General features: G+C 40.7%; 1 protein-coding gene across 12 annotated transcripts in view; it reads left to right on the forward strand.

Annotated features, from left to right (window-relative positions):
* Nucleotides 1-21,509, forward strand: part of LOC125763302 (protein bunched, class 2/F/G isoform) — a 122,175-nt gene that overhangs the window by 34,793 nt on the left and 65,873 nt on the right. Inside the window, exons 1-2 of one of the 12 annotated variants that reach the window (XM_049426354.1) lie at nt 5,010-5,921; nt 9,793-10,312. The exons of 5 other annotated variants lie outside the window; for them this stretch is intronic. The gene's annotated coding sequence lies outside the window, so the exon portion shown is untranslated. 6 more of the 12 variants (XM_049426325.1, XM_049426318.1, XM_049426334.1 and 3 more) reach the window with 6 other exon arrangements.

The raw sequence follows: 21,509 nt of genomic DNA on the forward strand, positions 1-21,509 counted from the left end.
CTTTATGCTTACGCGGAAGAAACTTTTCACTGGCAGCAGTTTGTTTTGTTTTTGTTAAAGTGTATTGAATGCGAAATGAAATGTAAACGGTATTTTATGGCAGGATTTAGTAAAAAAAATCGAAGCTTTTTTGTGAAAGATGTCGTAACCCTTTACAGATTTAAATCATACTATACTTTTGTAACTTTTTATGGAATTCAATCTTTCTTCTCTTCTGGGGGCCGTCCCGGTGGTGTATGTGATAAACGGTGCCAGTTCCACACGACAAGATTGGGTATGAAATCCCATCTGGACCGTTCCTTCATAGCAAGGACTCATTATCCGGCTACGTAATTATATTCTACTAGTTTTTAGCATTTCTTTTAGAGAAAATGCATTTAACACAATTGACACTAAAAGTGTCTTGTTTAGAAAATACGAAGAATTTAGTCATTCACTCAATAAGAAACGAACGTCGGGGTGCTCGGGACCGGGGACTGATGCCGGTTAGTCGATTTCCACGGATAATAGTCTCTTAAATATTAATATATACTTTACTATGGTAGGCCTTTTGATGCTAAAAATGATTCTGGATCAAGCAAATTATTATCAAATAACAGTTAAAATTTTGTACGTAAAATAACATTATTTCAAATACAGTGTAGCGCCGATTATCCGGGCATGTTTGGACCCAATGGCGGCGGGATAATCGAACAACACGGATAAAAGGTTCACAAGGTTTAGTTGACAGATATGCGTTTATATAATACATTTTAATATTTGCTCTTATTTTTCCTACGTTTAAGTACCTCTCCTTGCTGTCCATGAATTGTAACAACTCATCAGCATACGATATTTTGCAGAGTTGAAGTCTATAGGGTCTTTCAGACACTCATCTTCTGATTCTGAATTAGATTCATCGTCCGCAAGATGCGTTCTATAATAACATCTGATTCGCTTTTGAATTCGTATCCAGGATAATTATAATCTATTAGTATCCACTCATCTACGCTTTTCTCGCCTAAAAAACATGATAGTTCTTGAAGATTCTTGCGATCCTTAGTTTATACATTCCTTCAATTTCTTCAAAATCATTCTCCTCATATTGCGCAACAGCCACAAACTTTGGGAAAATATTATATCAAGACCGAAGTAGAGTTACATCCGGAACCTTCTCTCAAGTCTGAGCCAATGAAAATATGGCAACAAAAGTCTTTTTTTGCAGAAATCTATTACTCTAGTACACAGTGTATACATGCGTGTACGTCCTGTTCCTTAGAAAGTTACTTAGCTTATTCAAAATAAACATGGCTGGATTCGATATGAAGCTGTCATTTCAGAAGCTTGCACGGATAATGAGACAGCCGGATAAAAGGGTCCCCGGATAATCGGCGCTCCACTGTATATCGTTTTGTGGCGATTTTACTAATTTTAACCAATCTGACAGCTGTACAAATGTTCACCAAGGTGGCACAGCTGTCAATTTTCGGCACACGGTTAATCCGACGCAGGATAATCGACGTTCTACTGTAAATGGCGGATTATTCGCAGTCGGGATCCGAAGTGGTTTAATTGTTTTTGGGAACTTGGAATATTTGGGCGTAAATCTTGAAAAATATTTCCAAAAATATATCAAGCTTATAGTAATTATTCAGTAAAAATGCTCTACAAAATTTCCAAATCTGAAAGTGCAGTATAATTCATTAAATCTCCTGTGACAGCTGTCACCGCATGACATATGATTTGATTAAAAGGGAACAAATTGGAACGAAGAAAGGTTGTTGTACAACTATTTCTTTAATGTTTTTTTTTCAACGTATGTTAAAGATGTTAAACCTCTCCAATATTTGCCCAGTATTGACCATATCGGTAGGTGTTGCAGAACAGTTGGCAAATTTGTCGAACAACGCTTGATGATCGCGTCTTACCGTTCATAACATCACGATTTTGTAGCTTGATTGTATCGTTTTCTAATGTTTTGATGTTCATTTAAGCTTTTCGTTGTTACTTCATGTTAATCGCTTTACCACCGATCGTGCACCGCAACGATCATTTCTATACCTTTCTTTGTCTCTCTTTCTTGCTGTTAGCTGTGGTCTCTTTGATGTGTGTGTGTGTGTGCGAGTGTGGTTAAGGATTCGCTACGGTGCTGTATCGTTAATGCGTAGGGTTATTAGGGTTTATGTTTCGGGTACTAGTCACCCATCGTCTCCACCCTACCCCCTACGGTCCCCTGTTTGGTGGTAGCAAAATTTCCACCGACTTTTCCGATACATTAATGGCTGCTTTCTGCACATTATTCCATCATCATCAGTGGACGCACTGGTACGCTAGGATCGTCTTACACAATCGGATCGGCTCGGTAATTTAGTAAGCAACCAGTGGTAAAGGTCTTAAATTTGCCCAACTCCCCAAAACATCAAGCGGAGTTTTTCATTTGATGCGTTACCATGCTCAAAATGCATTGATGGATGGCGAGTGCAATTGTGGACGCCGGCAAACAACAACCTCCATTTTACATTGCTTTTTACGCCGTGCACCTACTGCAGTTGCAATGATACCGTGAAGGCACAGAAAGACGTATTAATGCAACAAACAGAGAAGCGGGGAAGGAATTTTGTATTTTCCTAACGCACGCTTTGTACAAAGCAAATCATATCAAAGTTGGTCAAGGATTAGTGATACTTGAAGTTTTTTTTTGGCTTGATCCTTCGAATTGGATTTCACTTTTGTGTTTTTAATCATGGTTTAATCGGTTTCAAAAGCAAAAGCATATGAAAAACAGCCAATTATAGCAATATTGCGAAATTTACGAAGAGATAAGCAAATTTCCAATGCCATTAGTGACGTGGAGATCTTTCTTTTACTCCTCCTACTCTGTTGATATTGATATTAATCTATGTCGGTCTTGATACATTTGGTTTTATTTGTAGCTGTTTTGAAGATTTTTGGATAAATATAATATAGGAAATTTGTCTCTTGAATATTCTTCCAAACTCAAAGTACTTGAGAAGTCGAGATCCTGGGATTGGTCTCAACGTAGTACGCAATTTAAAATATAAAGTCGATAAAGACCTCAGCAAGTACCGGATTTTCAAATTATTTCAATTTTTATTAAATTGCATTCATTGTAAAATTTCCCTGCTGACGATCGCGAAAAAGATCGGATAAATGACATCTGTCATCTGTCATCTGTCAAAAAAGATAAAGGGAAAAAGTGGAAAGGGAAAAGGAGGAGGGAGGGGAGGAGGGGGTTAATTGTTCGATAACTGAGGTAATTTATTCGCCTGGGCTAGATTGTTATGTTTATGATTTTTGGACTTAAATAATCCATCCTGTGTAAACATTAGTTGTGAGTGAATAAATGAAAATTGTTTGTTTATTTCGTTTATTTTAGTTTGAATAATTGCATTGGTACGCTTTTGATATTAATTGATTTGTACCTGTATGGCTCATTTGGTTGAAGCAGCATAAATTTTGTGTAATGCAATGTTTTATTTATTGTTGCTGGAAGATTTATACGATGGTAAATGAAGTTCCTCAAGCTCTCACCTGCTTTGTTTACCTCTTTGCTAAGGGTACTGAAGATTTTTCCCAAACACAAACAAACCTGCTTCACAGCCCACATCAAACTTCGGTACCCGGTTGGTGCAAACAGATCGAAACGCGCAAGATTTAAGCTTGCCTGTGCATCTTGCAATTGCACGCCCAGACACGCCAGCTGATGACTCAGTCTCGCTGCTCTATGTTCCGGTACTGCTTTACAGCAAGATACAAAAAAAACAACAAGATCTGAGTGAAGCGTATGCACAGTCCGGTGAACCCACGCACTCGTGAGATACCGGTACGGAATTGATGCGTGCGTGGGATACACGTGGGGTTGAGCAGTGAGTGCCGCATTTCTTCTCCCACTGCGACTGATCGTATCGCTCTGATGGCGCATGTGTAGTGATGGGGACGATGCCGACAGTGTGCAAAATGTTTGCTTGAAGTTCATAGTGAATGTGTAAATAAGGCACCTTATAAGAATATGCAATGTTGGATGGAATTGGTACGCCCCAAAAACGTTTCGTTTACTTTAAAATTGCAGCGAAAAATCAATTAGTATTGCCTAAAGGTAGACAAACAATAGGATTTCATTTGCTACTGCTTTTAATTTGTTACGAAGGGAATGGTCTAATGTTGTATGTATGGATTTTGACAGCTTCGGCATCATTTGTTGCCAACGATTTCAATTTAATTTGATTTTGCCAGCAACATCGCCTTTAGAGCATTTGAACTGTGTCGGTGGTCGATGATCATTACTTTTTCTTCCTAGGAAAGAAAGTAAAACCCGTTTAAAGACGCGAGGGTGCGATCAAAAATATAAACAAACATTTGGTTGACATTTGATTTGACGTTATTTTGTAAATGTTGCCAGAAACCACCCCTTCGTAGACCACCCCATCGGCAACAAGTTGCGAAAGAATGTTGCCCATAACAACATTACACCAAGCCCTAAGCGAACTTTGCAACAAATATTTCAAGCAACTATTTCGGATGAAACTGAATATATTTTAAACAGGAAAAAAATTGACAAATTCAACTGTGCTCGGACAGGGGTCTCCAACCTGTATTCCGTGGACAGAATTTTTTGGTCGTTCTACCCTTTTAGGACCTACGATTTCTACCCTTCACGAACTCTTTCGGTTTTTAGCGAAAAAAAGCAAGTCAATTTCAAGAATTCTTCTTCTTCTTCTCGACCAGCTCATTGTCGAGCACGTCGCGAAGACATGGCCAGGTCGCCAATCCGATCAGGTTCAGGGTCGTACCCTGCACTATTTACAATTTGCCCATGGCTAGCCGGACTCGGCCGGAGTTGACCGAAGTCGATCTCGGTAGAGTTTTTAGTCGGAGTCAGAATCAATTTTTCGTACGCGGAGTCGGAGTGGATCCACGATTCCGCTCCGGGTTACCCATCACTACATCCGACAGGTTCGACTCCTCCTGATCCAGCCAACGAGCTTACTGGTGGGACATGAGTCCGGCATCCTCAAGGGTTTGACGGGTTATCACTATTGATGTACGCTCCGGAATGAACCTGCTTCCTTTCGGTTCCTTAAAATTAATAATCGGAACTAGGTTCTAATTTTTGAACCTGCTAGGTTCGCGGAACTAGGTTCGGAATTATGAACCTGGCAGGTTTACGCGACTAGGCTAGGAAGGGTGTACATTTTCGTTCCAATTACGAGTTCACCAACAACCACCCCCATCTGCCGTTAGGACCTACCAGAACCACAAACCAATTAACCTACCAGTTCCGTTCCTATTTTTTCCAATTTTCCCATCACTAGTGATGTATGTATCCACACGGCAGGACCGGCGATCAAATCCCATCCGGACCTACGTGGTAAAATAAGTTTTGTAAGCAAGAAATGGCCCGGCATAACCTCAGAGGTCGTTACGTCAAGAAGAAGAACCCTTCGTTGAAAGGCTTTTTCTTCCCCCGGGTATTGAAAATCGGCTCGGCCGCATTGCTCCGTGTCATTCACGTCATCCAAGAGGGAGTTCTTTGTTTAGCGAGGGTTTTCGTCATGGGTTCATATCGATTTTTCGGTCCGAAAAATCTCCGAAAAAATCCGATCACTAAGGCATGAAGGTCCTTTTATCGATCAACTTCCTCCAGTCGGTCAATTATTTTTAATCTAGTAAGAAAATAGCACACGGATTACAATCAAATCCGCTGCTTTGCCATCTCTAGTTTTCCATGAGGTCCATGAACGGATCGCTCTGGTTCGGTTTGTCGCGTGCTGAGCGGCGCCCCAAAAAAGAGCGAACCTTCCCAGAGAGGTGAGTGCCACCAGAGTTCTCACGCACAAGTTCCGTGTTTGTCCGTGGTTGCAGCGGGAACCCGCGCTCAGAAGCTCGCCAACCGTCAGTTGAGTAATACGCGTTTACGTGAGGTACGTGCGCGCGCGTGCCCGTGTGTGCGTCCGTTTTCTTCCTTTCACTAAAAAAAAATCCCCCGCCCCGGTAGCCCAATCCCTTTTCCCGGGCAGGAAGGAAGGAGTTGTGGCGGAGGCCTGGTGCATCGTAAGGCCAACATCATCCTTCACAATTTATTCGCGATATTGTTTCCTTGTGCGCTTTCGGTGTGTAACTGGTGTGTGTTGCCTCTCAGGCTTTGTAGTTTAAGGGGTCGCGTGTGTGCATCATTCTGCAGTGCCAGTGCATTGATATTTGTTTCTCGATCATCGTTTCGAATGGTACGGTGCATAGCGAGCAAAAAAAAAAGAAGAAAATTACCATTCTTGTCTGATCGGTCAGTTTATCTTTTGTAATTGTTTTTTCTTCTTCAAATGAAAGTGTTGTGCGAGGCGTTATTTAGCGTTACGTTACGGGAATGTTAGTAAATTAACTGTTACTATTTTTTTTATTGTTGCAATATATAGACATAAACGAATTTAGTGCATTAAAGGACGAAACAAACAGAAGGGTAAACGAATTAAAAGGAGTGTTATCTATTTTCAAGATCTTTGCTACATCCATACATTATACAGGCGAACACACATACGTATATAAGCGTAGTGATTCATCACTTCATCGATCACGATCAACCCTTATCCTATTAAAGTGAAAAAAAAATCCAATCGCTCTACTTAGTGTGTGTTTTTTTGTTGTTTTCTCTTCCCAAATAAAACTTGTTGTGAGATTTTGGTTGTTTTAAAATTTGAACCTTAAACATGGGCTAGCCCATGCACCATCAACCACCACGCTAACCCTTCATTTTTTTTTCTACATTTCCAACCTCGTGAAGGCCACGGTTCGTAGCGTTTTTCCCGTTTTGTTTTCCGTTAGCAAAAATTTCCATTTGCTGGCTTCCTCGTCCATACGTGTCTATATATATATCCATTTCGGCACTCTGTTTTTTTTTTCGTTTTTGCCAGTTCCCTATTCTGATGTAAAAGGGTTGCTTTTTGTTGCATTATACTGTACTCTTCGTATCACACACACACCTCGCTATATCGCTCATTTCCCCCCCTAAAAAGTCTTCTTTGCAAATTCTGTGCCAGTGCAAATGCAACACCCCCAATAAATGCAAACTAAAATTAAAAAAAAAGAATAGATAAAATAATTTCAACTTCCGTTTTTTTCTTCTTCTTTTTATTCGATGAGTGCGTGTGTGTGTGCCTTCATTACCTTTCTTTTTCTGCATTTGCCGGTTGATATTTCACCAGGTACCGGTACCGATGTGTAAACGGGACGGAAAAGTTCCCTTATCTTCCGTCGGAATCCCACCCCCTCGCATCCCCACACCCCCTATTTCCCTCTTTCCCCAAAAATCCAGCATGATCATGATGGGCACAATATGTCTGTGGGGCCGTGCTTAACTGACTCGTGTCCGTTCCGGCTCGATCGGTTTTAGAGCTTCTTTCGGAGCGTTCCTTCCGCTTTTTCTTCCGCACTTAAATTTCCATTCCCCACTTTCCATCCTTCCGGGCGTATGCGTTTGTGACTTATGCAACGTTCATTACACCCTTCCCCTCCCCCTCCCCACACACACACATCGAATCCGTTGTGTTTGTTCTCGCTGGCTTAATTAGCGATTATCATATTGTATCCCTGTGTAAATGTGCGTGCGTTCTCACGTATCAGTGTGTGTAGTTGATTCTTTTTTTTCTTTTTTTTTTCATCTACATACCACGTGTGGAATGCAATTGTTCCCCTGATGCAATTTTTCACTTAACTTGTGTGTTCGTATTCGTGTGTGTGTGTGTCGTATATAATGTATGGATGTAAATGAAAAATTGAAAATAACTTAAGACAAAAAAAGAAGAAAAGTTAAAGCTTATAAAAAGATCGCAATTCCCTCATTAGAATGGTGTAAAACGGTAGTGACAAACGCACAAAAATATTCTACGTCAATCAACCGACAGCAAAACATTGTGACGTTGCATTTTTTATTCTACGATCAAACAGCAACAATCAACCCAGCAAACGAAATTTTTGTGTGCCTGTGTGTGTTTTTGTATTAGTTTTTTTTGCATGGTTGTTGCGTGTGATGATATTTCTACTTTAGCCACACCATGTTTGTTTATTTGCACTTATTTTGTTTAAGTTCCGAGTCGTTTTTGTCGCAGCACCCATTATGCTGTGTCGTACGGTTTGTGTGCTCAAGGTTCTTTTGTGCTTCATATGTTTTGTTTAGTGATTAATTAGAATGGAAAATATTGTGTGTATGAAGGGGGAAAAAAAATATACCCTCAAAAAGTAAACAACGATATCGATTACGTACCGCGTTAACGATAGACAAAGTTTTCTTTGAATTTAATAAACACAACTATAACGGGACGTTAAGAAGCATACTAATCAAATTAAGAATAATTTCCAAGAAGTAGAAATTAATTTAAATTTAAATTTTTTTTAAATTTAAATTTAAATTTAATGTCAATCAGCAAGAAAAAAATATTTATAATAACACGCAACATTTTTTTGTTGAACTTATCTACAGACATAATACGCATTATAATTCACGCATAAGTTGTATGGATGCGCACCTTGGGTTGGTTTTATTTTCATTTTAAAGCCGAAAACATTGACCGGTCAAATAGCAATGTCGGTAAAACACGAGCTAACAACACACTCGGTTTGAGGTTAAAATCTCGATTCAACTGAGAAGAGAGAAAGTTGAGAGAGCGCGCGCGCGCTACTTGGTCACTCATCTCAATCACCCAGTTTGATCTACTAGCTGGTCAGGTTTTGTATCAGAAAAAAACAAATGATTTATATTAAGCCCTAAACTTGCTGTAAATGGAATAGTTTTTTGTTATAAATTTAAATTAAATATTTTTATCGCTGCCTTTCCGCTAACGAAAAGCGATTTTAGACATCGATTTTTTATTCATATGAAGCTTTTCAATTAAAATAATGTATTTACGTGCTTTATCATTATTTTAGAAAAAAATGTGAATCTGTTTTTTTTCTATTGCAATATTTTTTATGTACAAAACGATGATTTGGGAACCGTGTTTGAGTATTGAACTAGGCTTTTTGCTATGGAATGGGTTTGAGTTTGAAAAGAAATCAAACAACGGCACAGAAATGGAAAGAAATGCAATAAAACTAAGACGAGCTATTGATGCCAAAAACCGACGAATGAAGCCGTCATAATTTTTTTTCTACCTTAATTCAACCTCACACCTCCCTATTGCGGCAGCTGTGGCTGCTTTGCCGTTGCTGTGGTTTTGTGTTAAAAATGGTGCGGATTTTTTTTTTGTGCAAGCTAATTTGTTCGCCAAAAAAAAAACAGAAAAAAGAAAATGAAAAACAGCCTCCTCACCTGGCTAGGGGGGAATTATTCCGAAAGTAAGCCATTTTCCGAAAGGTTAATGGGTGAAGACGACCCACTCGGGCTCTCGGGTTGCTCGTGACTTAATAACAAGGCACAGACGGGTAATAATGGTACTGCAATAGAAGTAACAATGATCATAACGATAGCTAAAGGAAAGGTTGGGTGAGTGATTAAATTTTCCCTTTTTTTTTTGGTCGTAGCGGCAGGAAAGGAGGATGGGTAGCAATGGTCTAAAAACAAAAAAAATGGGTGGCAAAGCTAGTGAGAAAAGAAGGGACAAAATGCAGCAAACAAAAAAAGGAAAATTTATAAACTAAAAATCGAACTATAGATGGGAAAAAAGAGAAGAGTTAACTAATTTGTTTCCATCAGTGGTAACACACATTGAAGGGTGAAGCATACGGAATTTAGTATTGGAGACAGTTCGAGTGATTGGTTGAACAAAAAAAATGCTTTCTTTCTAAAGTGCGTAATTTTCACAGAGCAAATCGTGGGAGTTAGCTTGATACCGAGCGGGTGCAAAAGACACCCCACCTGCAGGTCCTCTATGACAATATGATGACGCAGAACGATCGTGTACAGGGCGAGGCGCACCGTAAGCAAAACCTGGGCCGGGTGTCTTCGGGCGCATTATAGTCTGCTGAGTTTTAGTGTGATTGTGTTTAACAACAAAAGTTAAAGGTGGCTATAGGAGAGAGCCAGAAAGGAGGCGATAAAGCCTGAAAGAAGAAGCAATTTAATATTCAATCGACATCCACAAAAGCAAAGAAAGCCAGTGTCGTTACAGTGCGATTGTAAGTGATTTGGCGTATAAACTAACGCGCGCTGTATCAAAACGGATCCAGCCACATCAATACACCTGCTGCGGTAGTGAACGATTACTGCGCACCGTTTACTAAACATCCACCACGAGCGCGGTTCACTGTGCAAGGTTGAGGTACGTCGAGCTGCTTCGCTCCCGGTGGATGGGGAGCGGAAGGCAGAATACGCAACAGTGAAAAGGTAAACTTAAATTCTGTTTTGAGTTAATCATCCTGGTCACTGCACCAATATGTATATGTTGGTGAGGGTGTAATTAAATAAATCATAAGGTTAATAGTTTAATAAACACATAAAGTACTGATGAGATCTTCATAATGCGGCAGATCTTGAAGAAGATGGTGGAGTAATATGTCCACTCCTTACATCTCTCCATAGAGTTCCAGGCCGTACGACACAATGAAGTCATGTGGAATCCCTCCCAGAGATTTCTATCAAGGGCTCATATCTCCCATATCTCTCAGGTCTCTTTTGCTATTTTCAAAAGTCTCCGCTAAGGAGATGGACTTGCTTCTCTACTCTTCAATCTAGTGCGAGAGAGGGTCATCCACGATTCAGAGGTGGAATCTTGGAAGACCATCTTCTATAAGTCAATCCAGATCCTGGCCGATGATTTAGACATAATTGGTTTACGACTCTCCTAATCTCTTGTGGATCTCTCATATCTCTCAGGACTCTTTTGCTATCTTCAAGAGTCTGCGCTAAGGAGATGGACTAGCATGTCAACTCTATAACCTAACGCTAGACAGAGTCATCCGCGACTCAGGGGGAGGAATCTTGGGAGTTCATCTTCTATAAATCAACCCAGATCCTGGCTGATGGCTTAGACGACCGGCTGCTTGTAGAAAATTTGGAGTTGGAAATAAAAAAAAAACAAAATTGACAAAAATTGAAACAAAAACCACATTGATGGTGACGTCACTAACGGTCCTGCAAATAATTCTTCCCTTACACAGGGGTAACGTACTGATAAGTGACCGAACTTTTGAAGTCGTCCAAAACTTCATCTATCTTGGGACAAATTCCTCCACCGGGATTGTATAGAACCTATATAGTTCCAGCTCTCACGCTTGTTCTCACGCTTCTGAGACATGAATTTTATCCCAAATTGTCGAGTTCTTGAGGAAGATGCTCCAGAAGGATTTTTGACTCCGTATGTCTGGACGAACAATTGAGGAGCCTTTATAATGACGAGCTCTAGAAGAGTTGTACGATGATCTTGCTATCGTCGCGCAAGATCTTAGTAATTAGGCTCTAGTTGGTTGGTCATGTCATGCGAATGGCACCGGACAACCTAGCCTGTAAAGTTCTTTCAGATCGTCCTCATTGACAGAGGAGACTTGATAGGCTAAAACTGGAGTTATATCGCCTGACCAAAAAAGACCGAGATAATGCCGTCCCTGAGCGGTTTTGAAAACTCTTCCAAAGTTACCAAAATAATTCTCTTTTGTATGCATTTTCCCGATAGTTCTGATAACCTAAATGTTGAGAAATACATTACTCTTCAAGTGATGCTTTTAAACCTAAGCTGCATTGCAAATACTGTTCGGTAAATACGATTTTAACTTTGTTTGTTCTTTCTTTTTTTCACACTTTTCATTCTACCTTTTCCTTCCTTTACAATTCTTCATCCCAGTGCATATGCTTTCCTTGCAACGAGAAGGAATAAATCTTTTGCCCATCGTTCGTCACCTTTCTTCAAACTGGTTGAACCAATATCCGTTCCGGTTGAATGATAAATTACCGGATGGTAAGCGTTTGCTCGGTGTGTGCGTGTTTTACAGCATTCTAAACATCAACAAATGCTTCTTTAGAACCCATTGCAGAAGGTGTTAAATTTCACACCCGAGGCCCGTCGAACCGTCGGTGTGGTGCTTTCACCCCGAACCGCCGGTCTGGTCGTGTTGACGACTTCATTAGCCGGGCACAAAGTTCTATGCCCTTTCGGGAGGACACCAGAAGATGGCGCCCGCAGCAGGGCAGACATGGGGTGGACCCTTCAACAGTCCAGAATTAGAACCGTCGATATGTATCCGGCTTGTCCGTGCTGTTGCTGTAATATGATGTTTGGAAAAATGAACTTGTGTTAGGTTGCTTCCGGACAGGGCGGGTGAAGAAATGGGAGTTGTGTGGGTTTTTGCTTTAGTACCTTTTTTGGGAATTGGGTTGGCATGGGGTCAGCAGAGGTCAGCACTCGATACGGACACAGAACCGTACGCTCCCCAGGCAACAATTCCCGGATGCTCCCTCAACGCATTAAGTGGAGCCGATTATTATTACCATTACGCTAGCGGGAAATGTGATTTTCCCTTTCCATGCCAAATGGTGGGGGGCTTTTGGGCCCCGTGGGTCTCTAGAATTTTTGGGCGGAAATAAGCCTAAAGTAGGATGAAAAAAAGCGAATGATAAAAAAACATACATGCGGAAAGATAATGCTCACGGTTTTGCTGAATGTAAGCTAAACATATACCGTACCGTGCAGCAACGGTAGTGTGTTTCACGCATTATGGGTGTTGTTGTTGCTCCCGTTCGAACAGGACACACATGTAGGGTTGATGAGCTATCGAGCTTTTCCCGTACGAAAACCGTGGGAGGGTTTTGTGATTGATTTTTTTTTCTTCCGTTTTTTTTGTCTTCAAGTTTTTAAGGTTGGTGAAAATGTAACGGATTAAAATGTTGCCTACGAAACGGAATCGGTGGGCGAGAAAAGATTAGATTTGTTTCATTTCTCATACACCCAAATTCTTATGTTTTATGTGGTTGTTAGTGTTTGTTTTGCTTTTTGTTGGAATTTTAGATGAAATGGCCAACGGAATGGCTTTATTACAATCATGTTTGTATTTTATATATTTTTATAGAACAAAAATAAGACTTTCTAAAAATAAAAAAATAAAAAAAAAATCATTTATAAGGAATATCTGAGAAAATTTTAACACCAGAACACTATCAAGCGTTTTAAGCGTTTTTCGTTTGTGGTTGATTTTTAAACAATTTCAAAGAGTTGAAGTATATTTTATTTTTTATTGGAGATCGTACTATAGAATATTTATGTAAAACTCATTTTTCAACTACCATAGGATTGTTTAACCCCCAAAAAATAATCTTATGAAAATGAAGCGTTTCAGTCAAAATGACTGATCTGGTAGTTTTAGTGTTAAAGTCAATTGGTACTACATATTTGGAGAAATTTTTGGGTAACGATTCGCGAAACCTTATTTTGAAGTAAAAAGCAGAAGAAGAACATAACCACTGCGTTAAACGAACGCTTTTACCTGTCGGGCTCATAATATATAATGCAAAATAATTCCCACCAAAAAATATGAATTCACAAATATAAACTTATCGCTTACAAACGATCAACTGTGTCGTGTGGGACTTTCACAAGACGTTAGCGTCACCTATAAGAAGAAATAAATTATAAAGATAAACTAATATTTTGCAGGAATTTAAACTAATAGATTTAATTTTATTTCAGAAATATTTATGTTTGTGTAAAAAAAACAGTCAAATCCTTAAAGTAATTGGCAGTCGCTTTGTACAACCGATCCGTGCATGGTTTTGCCGCTTTTCCATAGTGGCGCATCATCAATAACCGTCGCCCACCTTGAAAAATGACTTTGGAAGGGGCATCCTTTTTCAAAAAAAAAAAAAAAACAAAAAAAAACCCCGCGGCCTATTGTATGTGTCGGATTCGGTTGATGCGTTTTGTGGCCACATTTGCGATATCCCTGATAAGGGTTTGATTCGTTACTGTGGCGATGGCCTCTTCCCCCTCACCTCACTGATCTCCCGTTTCCCCCCTGTCATACTTGTTAGGTGTTTCAGTTGATCAACCAACCGTAACGGACCGGCATAGAAAACCACATTCCATCGTTAAGGGGAATGCTTAAGTGTGTGTTTGTATCTATTTGTGTAAAGAGTGCGTTTTTTTCGAAAAAAAAACGAATTTTAGATAATGATTCATAATTTTAAAGATGGTGATGTTTTGTCAAGTGTACATAATTTTGTTTCTTCTTTTCTTTACCTTGTCTTGTGGAACAAAAAAAAAAATAAAAAACAAAAAATGGAAAAAAAATCTTGTGAAGGTTACCGTCACATCATATGCGTTGTGTGTCCGCCACACTCTTAGCGCGAACCGTTGTTCAAAATATACCGCAATTATATCATTCTCTATCTCCCTCCTTCTCTCTCTTTCTCTCTCTCGCTTTTTGTTTTTCCTTGTGATCATTGTTGTAGTTTTGAACCGAAGCGAACGGTTTTTCAAATGTCCTTGTCAGGTGAAGTTTCTTGAATAACAGTTGAGTAGTGAGCGCATCTGCTGCCTACTCACACAAAACGTACTAGCGACCTCCATCAAATGTCTTAAAAATGGAGCAAAAAAGAAAAAAAAACTCTACTTTTGAATTAAATTGTTTAAAGTCCTTCTTTGATGAATCAAACTTAATTTTATTTCAATGACACAAAGATTAGTACTGATACGCGGGGGGGGGGGGGGGGGGGGGGCGGGAATGGAGCGGTGATGGAAAATAGTGAACCGAATAACCTTAATATGGATTGTGTTTTTTGTGCTTTTTGTGTGCTCTTCTTTTTCGTGAAAAGAGTGGGAAAATTCTCCCTCTCGCATTCGTCCTTGAAGCAAAATTTCTTCACGCCGCAAGGTTTCCTTCTCATCCTTTTTTTTTTCTTTCGCCCATCTAACGACTCTCTTCTCTCGCTCGCTCTCTCTTTCTCTCTTCCATTGTTTACGTGTGTCACAACGTTCCAATTGTGGCGTGTGGCGTGTATCTATTAATCATCGATCGAAACGTGCCACACAGCACATCTTCATGCAAGCGACACACACACCCATTTAAGGGTTTGTGGGTGGTTTTTGCTGTTAATTGTTACTTCAAAATTCCACCTTCAACCTCCCCCCTAGGTCACCTCCTTCAACTTTTGAGGGGAAGGGTGTGCAATTTTGTATTTGTCTGTGTGTTTGAGTGCATCGCCATCGATTGGTCAGAGGATATTGGACTGGGGTGTATGGCATGGCCTTTAAGGTGCCGTTTCAGTTTCCTTTTTTCTCGCTCCGTCTTCGGGTGGGCCACAAAAATGTTTTCAAACCAACCACCAGCACGAAAAATTAAATTGTGTATTGCGCTGAAGTGAACGAGTGAACCGTACACAAAAACAAACACAACCGTCCGTACGGTTTCGTACCCATACGTGGCCGGGCGACAATTTGGACGCGCATTTTGTCGAGTGCACTCGCGTTTTTATTTCGTCCCTGTGGCTACTAATTAAAATATAGTAATTTGGTTTTTTTTCACTTGTTTTTCTTACACACAAGTGCTTTGTGTTGATGTGAATAATATTTGCTGCTGTTGGTGGTTACACTCATTCGAAAATCAATCATCCTTCGATCAAACGAAAAGCGCATCTGTGTGTTATGTGTCCTGTGGTGGCGGTTTAAAATCGTTTGAATTTTTCCTCAATTTTCTTCCTACTCCGTTCAAAACGAGGTGCAGTTCATTTTGGTGCTTAATTCAATCCCAAAGGGTAGTAAAAGTTGTGCGCGTCGTTTTTGTGGTGCATCCGGGCATTTGGACGCGTCTCCGTATCGTCGTCGGTCGCATACATTCGTCCCGATGTGGTGCCCACGAGCCGTGCGAGCGGTGGCGGTTGGGCATCGCAGGCTAGCGGCGACAGGCGGCAGAAGAGGAAGCAGAGTTACGCGGCCCTTTCGTGGTGGCCGGCAGTTGTTTCGCTGGGCGGCCCGGTAGCCGCACAACGATACCGCGCCGGAGCAGTGCAGCGTTCGGCCGACGGCACCTTCGACCATACGCCGTGCCAATGGTGCTGGTGCCCGCGTTCTTCGTCGCGGTGCAATGTTTTGCCACCAACATTGGCACACTGCTGCGACACATTGTAGGTATCGGTTTGGTTCGTAACAGTACGGGTTTTAAGCGCAACGTAGCGTGGGGAACGGTATGGCCTTGTGCCATAGTGATAAGCTTACAACACCGACGGTTAGCGTTCGAAGCTCAGGCGGAGCGAGGGGCGCACCGAGACGAAAATGCCCCATCATCTTTTCCATATGCCTTTTCGAATGTAATCGTTTATTCCTATGTCAAATCAACTCCATTTTAGTTCATATTTCTAATCCTTACAGGGTTTTCCAGCCCAGCTCAAATATATAATGGGAGGTTTCAAATTCGTAAAACGCAAAGTGAAACAAGCACGACAGTATTCAAGTCTGGAAAGCCAATTCAAAGTAGTAAGATAGCACCTCAAAATCGTAACACCAAATCTCAAATTCAGCAGTTGTTTACCCCTACTGACGTTTTGGCGGTTCTTTGAAACTATGGGATAGAGGTAGCGATAATTAAGTCAACATATTTTTTTAAAATAAATTTCAAGTGCTTAATTAAAAAATCTAAAAATATTTATTAATTTCCATTCAGTTTTGCCCTATTCTGTACTGTTGTAACTGTCATTGTTATTTTAATATTTTTTGGAAAATACTGATGTACTATAGGCCTACAAAAATGCATATTTTGTTGTTAGAGTTATCATAATTAATATACAACAAATATTTTGACGTAACTATCGCTACCTCTATCCCATAGTTTCGAAGAACCGCCAAAACGTCAGTAGAGGTAAACAACTGCTGAATTTGAGATTTGGCGTTACGATTTTAAGGTGCTATCTTACTACTTTGAATTGGCTTTCCAGACTTGAATACTGTCGTGCTTGTTTCACTTTGCGTTTTACGAATTTGAAACCTCCCATTATATATTTGAACTGGGCTGGAAAACCCTGTAATTGTTCTAGATAACGCGTCCTAATCGACTTATCTAGTGAAATTCCCTTTCAGTGCGTGGTTGAAATATTTCATGAAACAATTCCCGTTTCCTGTACGGGCGTCCCCCGAGTTACGATCCCCTCGAGATACGACGGTTTTGATCTTGACAGTTGACAGTTGTTATTTTGCTGAAATTCACAGTTTTTTTAATTGTCTTCGACAACCGTTAAAAATCGTGGTCTTCACTGAACATAAAAATTAAAATGTGGGCATAAACTTATACACTATCTATTATCTATATTTTAAGGAAATATTGGACAGATATTGAAAAGATTAATTAATGTATTATTAAAAACGATTTCTAGATTATGTTTTCCACTAGAATATTTGAATAAAGCATTCGACTCTTCTACGTATGGTTATAAACGATGTATTCTCGACTTACGACGATTTCGACTTACGCCATGCTTTGGGCTCTGTTTTCGGTCCCAAATACAGTCGTAGCTCTGGGGACGCCTGTACTCCTGTAACTCTCTCTATCTGCTTCTTTTTCTCTCTCTCTCTCTCTCCCTCTCTATCGAATTAGAGACAATAAACCATAAAATGAACCTTTTAGAGAATTGTGAATCATGATTCATTCTAGTGATTCAGAATCATTAATTCATTTTAAAGATTCATTCCAATTAATAAATCTTCTTTAAAATCATTCAACACTTGCTTTAAGCTATTTGTAAAGCGAATTCTACTCCACAAGCGAAAACATTTTTAGTTTTCATCGCGTCTACTTTGAAGCAACCCAAATGCATTAACGCTTGAAATGGTTTTACCATCCTTCTGGGTCGTAATCGGTGACGCGCGATAACGAAATTTTTCCTGCCCAAAGTCGAAATTAGTGTGTAACGTGCGTGATATTGCCCATGCCCGCAAAACATTAGCACACGAGCGCGATCTCCAGAGTGGTGGTATTTTTTTTCTTCTACACTTTGTTCTATTATTAGCGAGATCCGTCGCCAATTGTCGCCAGCATTTCGTTTTAGTGGCGTGCAAAAAAAACAAACCCCAGCGCAACAACTGAGGGAAAGAGAGCACAACCGAAATATGCGCGCGCGCGCTACTGGGGCCGGAGAGTAAAATAATGAACCAGTTCGTGGCTGGAGATGAATTAGACTGCGAAATAAAAAATTAAAAACAAAACCCCCCGAGATAGGGGGGTTAACATGAAATGGGGCCACAAGTAAATTGCTGGCGACAAGTTCTCCTCTCCCAGTGGTGTGGCATCGCGTGGTTTGCTTTTTTCTGTCACTTCTGTCTGCTGTTTCGTCATCGGAATCTGTGCTTGTTGTGCTGCATCACGATCCCGGGGAGAGGGGGGGGGGGGGGGGGGGGAGGAGATGTTGAAGAGAAGTCAAGAAAAAAAGTCTATATATATCAAACTTTGTTCTCTTATCTACTACGAGCGTTATTAAAAAAAATAAAAGCAATTTATAGCAATCGTCTTAACTGTCTCACACAATGAAAAAAAAATCCATCCAACCTAGAAACAGCGAAAAAGAGTAAGCTTAATAGGGCGACTAATCGAATCGGTCCCCCCCCCCGGGTGTTCCGTTCGATAAGCGAGATGTATTGGGAAGAGGAAGTGCAGTCGAATTGAAAACACACGTATGTTACGCTTGTGTCGCAACCTGATAGGCTGCCAGTTGTTCGGTTATGATTTTTTTTTTCGCTATATAAAAATATTTTTTTCTTCACATTTCTTTATCGGAGCGCACACACACACACACACGCTTTTGTGGCAAGAAGCGACCCACTCCCTCCCTCCCACAGGCCATTTTAAGCTGGAAATCGTGCCCATCGTCTTTTTGGGTACCTATCGCAATCGCAAAATCGCATACACCCAGTCACGGCAATTTTTTTTTTCGCAACAAGCTTCTATGCGTTTTTATTTGCTATTACCTTCCCGCTACCTTTTTTTGCCAAAGCTTAAAAAAAAAATAAATAAAAAAAAATGATAAGCCATGCAAGCGTGTATGTGACTTTTTTTGTTGTTCCCATTTTCTGTTGATCCCATTTATGTCGCACCGACGTGCGTGCATTCGCTTATCGTTTGGAGGGGGGAGTGAAACAAATATTGAACAGCGAAAAAAAAAATACAAAACCATTCCGCTTTGAGTAAATCGGAACCAATTTGGCTGTGCGGCAGCGAACTGTTCGGGTCTTATCAAATTCTTTCCACCACGCCTACGCCGGCTGCAGATGGCAAGCTTTACAGAGAAGGTAGCAGGCAACAACATTGCAAATCGTGATCGCAAATATCGCGTCACAGTGTGGTAGGAAGAGTGGCTGCTCGATAGCATTGAACGCGAGGGGGGTTCGTCGCTTACCATTTCAGTACCTGTGTCGTTGAAGTCTTTTGTTCAATGTTCGCTGCAGAGCAGTTGATTGTAGCCTCCTTTCCGGCTGCTGCTTTTTTGCAAACCTCATGGAACGAGGAAGAAGAAACATAATAAAGCACACACACACACACATAGTGGCCAAACGGAAAATCAAACATTTTGCTATGATAGTAATGGTGGTGTTCCTTTTGCACCATCGCGCACTATGGGCACGTAGCCTTTTGTTGTTCTCGGTGATTTTTTCTTTCTTTCTGGTGGCCTATACTTCCTGCTTCCCTTTTTGCTCGTGTTTCCCCGTCCTCCAAACACCGCTCTCGTTGGAGCTTTGCCTCGTTTTTTTTTCTTCTCGCACGGAACTAATTAAAATCTCATTTCCAATACCGGGGCGCATTTGGAGGCGCTGCTATACAGCTGCTGGTGGTTACCTTCCTTCCTTTTCTCGGTATTATGTCTGATTTATCTGAAACGGTTCTGCATATGCTTTTGCATGTGTGTGTGTGTATGTGTGTGTGTATATATAAATTCAACTACCATCCGGTAAGGTACCAAAGGGGGGGAATGCTATTTTGTTGTTCGCTCGTTTGAAGCTTGGCCTGCAAATAGTCGCAAACCCAATGCATGCAATCGAAACGGGCGGCCATCGTTGATTGCGCACCATCGTATGAATGGTCCATGTGGCACCGTCCGCTTTGCCTTCTATCCCCCCCTCCCCGTGTATCCACCCCCTTTCAGCATCTTCATCAAACCGTTTGGTTCATGTAGGCGATCTGAACCGTGCAGTTAGCGTGTCTATCATTGTGTGTGTGAGTGTGTGTGTGTGCGATTCTGTTTTTTTCGTTGTTGTTGCCCATTCGCATTACATGAAACCATCATGTGCGCCTCTGCGCTTTTCTGGTAGCATGCGGCCACACAACCCAATGTCTGTGGCCGGTGTTGTTGCGTACCGTGCTGCAACCGTGTGGCAACAGAGTTGATTTTTTTTTTCGGATAGATTCAACCTTCGCTAGTGTTACATTCGCTTGTTCGTGACGAGAACCGTGACGTCGGTTGATGCGGGGTCTGCCATTAGTGGATCTACCATCACCCCGCCATTGGCAAGGTTTCGCACGATCACTTTTTTAATTGATCGATTTGGGCGTGTTCTCTCAAGGTGTGTGTGTGTGTGTCTGGGGTATAATGTAGTGGAATGGAGAAGAATAAAAACTGGCGGCCTGTGACGAGATGCAAGCATCAAAAGTATGTTGTCGACTGATTTTTTTTGGAAAAAAATCTTTAAAAAAGTTTCTGCTATTTGCTGCAATTATTGATACATGAGATAATTTAAAAATGAACTCTGAGAATGAGAGATTTCAATATTCAATATTTCAACAAATCGTCCACGACTCAAAGGTAAAATAGTTCATCTTGCGGATTGTGAGAAAAAAGCCACAGTTTTCTAAAATGAGCACAAATTGAATGACTAATGAAAAGAGTGATTCATATGAATTTTCAGTGAAGAGTCACTCATATGAATCTTCAATGAGCAGTCATTCATATGACTCTTCAGTTCAATATAATCAAGAGTGGACTCCCAAAAGATTTATGTATCCTCAGAGATTCATCCTAAAGCGACGGAGGATTATTGAATCATTGGGGATTCATGATTCTCCAAGGATTCATGAATCTAGTAGGACTCATGAATCTCTCGAATAGCGATTCAGAGCTGTCAAGTAGAGACTAGTGTTGTACTTATCGAATCAATTAAAAAGAGTCATTCATATGAATCTTCAGTAAAGAGTCATTCATATGAATCTTCAGTGAAGAGTCATTCATATGAATCTTCAGTGAAGAGTCACTCATATGACTCTTCAGTTCAATATAATCAAGAGTGGACTTCCAGGGGCGGTCCGGTGGTGCATGTGATAAACGGCGCCAGTCCACACGGCCGGACCGGGTTCAAATCCCATCCGGACCGTCCCCCCGTAGCAAGGACTGACTATCCGGCTACGTGGTAAAAATAAGTCTAGTAAGCCAGAAATGGCCGGCGTGACCGGTAAGGTCGTTAAAGCCAAGAAGAAGAAGAAGTGGACTTCCAAAAGATTCATGAATCCTCAGAGATTCATCCTAAAGTGACGGCTTTATCCACATACAATCTGTGAGGATTATTGAATCATTGGGGATTCATGATTCTCCAAGGATTCATGAATCTAGTAGGACTCATGAA

The sequence above is a fragment of the Anopheles funestus genome, chromosome X (assembly GCF_943734845.2).
Source record: "Anopheles funestus chromosome X, idAnoFuneDA-416_04, whole genome shotgun sequence".
Taxonomy (NCBI): Eukaryota; Metazoa; Arthropoda; class Insecta; order Diptera; family Culicidae; genus Anopheles; species Anopheles funestus.